Source organism: Triticum aestivum, chromosome 1B (genome assembly GCF_018294505.1).
Source record: "Triticum aestivum cultivar Chinese Spring chromosome 1B, IWGSC CS RefSeq v2.1, whole genome shotgun sequence".
In the NCBI taxonomy this organism is placed as follows: domain Eukaryota; kingdom Viridiplantae; phylum Streptophyta; class Magnoliopsida; order Poales; family Poaceae; genus Triticum; species Triticum aestivum.
In genome coordinates, this window is record NC_057795.1 from 597,615,135 (window position 1) to 597,618,200 (window position 3,066).

At 43.6% G+C, this 3,066-nt stretch overlaps 1 pseudogene; it reads right to left on the reverse strand.

Annotated features, from left to right (window-relative positions):
- The window catches only part of LOC123080306 (phenylalanine ammonia-lyase-like), a 4,448-nt pseudogene extending 2,026 nt beyond the window's left edge, over positions 1-2,422 (reverse strand).
- Positions 2,423-3,066: the final 644 nt, after the last annotated feature.

Consider the following 3,066-nt stretch of genomic DNA (forward strand, 5'->3'; position numbering starts at 1 on the left):
TGCAACCGTTTCCCATTGGTTGCACCCAATAGCCATGTGTGCCTTGTGGTCCGTATGGCTCAGCAAGGACCACGTACGGATCCATGTAGACGCTCTAAAGATGACATGCAAAAAATTAGTAATGTTTTGTCTGTTAAAGGCAACATCATTCCGAAAATTCCATATCACCCAAAGCAACGCACATGCTCCAACTCTCATTTGTGCAGCTGTCTAAGGAACCACCCCATCCAGCCTGTCAGGAAAGAACTGTATATTGAAGTTGGCAGAGTGATGTTAAAAGCAACATGAATCGTTCTCCAAAGTAATCTAGCAATCGGACATTTAATAAGTAGATGTTCAATTGTTTCATTCTGGTCACAAAAGCAACATCGTTGACGCCCTTCCCAATTGCGTTTTGCTAGATTATCTTTGGTTAACATTACACCTTTGTGAACAAACCACATAAACACTTTTATTTTCAACGACACCTTAATTTTCCAGAAATGGCCCGACCTTGGGATGTCTCCAGTATTAATTAAATCATACATTGATTTAATCGTGAAAAGACCTGACCCCGTTAACTTCCAACTTATCGTGCCATTGGCATCCGAAAGATTAATCTCCATTAACCTACGCACAAGATGCATCCATGTATCCCAGCATGGACCCACAAGTGCCCGTCGAAATTGAATATTAAGGGAAATTGACTGCAATATAGACGCAACAGAAACTTCTTTCCGTTGTGCAATGTGATATGAAACTGGATACTGTAACGCTAATGGGGTGCCCCCAAACCAGGTATCCTCCCAGAATCAAGTTTGTTGCCCATTCCCCACTTTAAATGTCACTCTGTTAAAGAAAGAAACCTTCGTCCTCATAAATCCTTTCCAAAAAGGTAAGTCTGACGGCTATGCCGTTACCTGAGCCAAAGACTTAGCGTATAAGTATTTGTTTCGAAGTAACTGCAACCACACACCCTCAGTCTCCACTGAAAGGCGGTATAACCATTTGCTCAATAAGCACGTATTCTTCACTTCTAAATTCTCGACACCCAATCCGCCCTGGTCATTTGGTCTACAAATCATCTCCCACTTGGCAAGCCTATACTTGGCCTTATTCTCATCAATTTGCCAAAAGAATCTGGATCGGTAGAAGTCTAATCTTTTCCATACTTCTACTGGTACTTCAAAGAAAGAGAGGAGGAACATCGGCATGCTCGTTAGCACCGGATTAATAAGAATTAGCCTTCCTCCGTACGATAAAAAATTTGCCTTTCCAGCAACTTAATTTCTTCTCAAACCGATCCTCAATGCATTTCCACTCTTTATTAGGAAGTTTGCGATGATGAATTGGTATCCCTAGATACGTAAAGGGAAGCGCACCTAATTCACACCCGAACAACTGTCTCTATCTTTCTTGCTCCTCCTTGGCGTGTCCAAAGCAGAACAATTCGCTCTTATTAAAATTAATCTTGAGTCCGGACAGTTGTTCGAATAAGCAAAGAACTAACTTCATGTTCCTTGCTTTCGCGAGGTCATGCTCCATGAAAATAATTGTGTCATCTGCGTATTGTAGGATAGATACCCCACCATCCACTAGATGTGGGATAAGACCACCTACCTGACCATCTTGTTTCGCTCTGTTAACAAGCACGGTTAACATATCAACCACAATATTTAAAAGGATCGGTGACATGGGATCGCCCTGTCTTAATCCTTTAAGCGTTTGAAAATAATGACCAATATCGTCATTAACTTTAATACCAACGCTACCTCCCTGCACAAAGGATTGGACCTGTATTCTCTAGGCTTCGTCAAATCCTTTCATGTGCAAAGCTTGTTGCAAAAAAGACCACTTGACTTTATTGTAGGCCTTTTCAAAATCCACTTTGAAGATCACTCCATCAAATTGGTCGGCAAACTCTGATTTGCCATACATTACCTCACAAAACATTACGGGAAAAACCTCAGATAGGACGGCGAAGATGTTGCAATCAAACAACACCATGGCTGCAAGGGCGGCGGCCGCAGCCGTCCCACCTACAATGGCCAACCCCTTCGTGGGGTTCAGCTTGAAGAAGCCAATATCTATCCCGGCGATCTTGAATGCCTCGATGGCATCCACCTTCCTACCATCGTGGGTAAGTGCCTCTGCATTGGGGCGTCCAGTAAGGACACCGGTAATGTAAGCAAGAGGGACAACATCGCCACTCGCGGTGATGCTGCCGAAGGGGAATCCTTGGGTGTACTCCTTTGTTGATGAGCTTTGTGATGGCCTCGAGGATCTCGAAGCGCATGCCGGAAAATCCCTGAAGGAGGGTGTTAATGCGCACCAGCATGGATGCACGTGTAACCTCGGACGGCAGCTCGTGGTCGCTGCCAGTGCCGAATATGTCAGCAATGAGATGCCTGCATGCATGGAAGAATAAGGTCAATGTCGACATACGGCCGGCCAACAGACTAATTTAATTCTTGTAATTTATATTTTACACAAAAGTCCAGATTTTTGGTTCGTACATATGGACTCACTTTTTATAACTTGGGAAATGATTTTGGTTTCAACAAATTTAGCCTTTCCAATTTCCATTAAGAGATGCATCCCAGCGTTGCAAGTACAGTGGGCAAAATTCAGAGATGCATCCTCCTCTGCTAATACAGTGGTGTCATCCCAGCGTTGGAACAAGCTTTGGGTGACAGCAAAGGCTCCATGAGGATCGGGGGCATATTTTTTTGCGGTGCAAGTTTGCAAAGAAGGTCTCTGGAGGGAACTGAATTTGGTAGAGGCGAGGCTTTTGCTACTGTCACAACCTAATGCTGCTGCTGTTATTGAAGCTATTTTTACACTTAATCCTGAGATGCAGCGGAGATTGGAGGTTCTTCTCTGGGATTGACGGACTACAAGGAATAAAATCAATGCTGGTGATAAGGCAAGGACTACCAAGGACACATGTCACATTATTACTAAATAAACATATGCTTGATTTTGCAGAGGGTCCCGAGTCACCTCCTCAGGCGGCACCTATAGTGACAGGGTGGATGAAACCAAAACAGGATTTTATAAAAGTGAATTTTGATGCAGCTTTTAAAC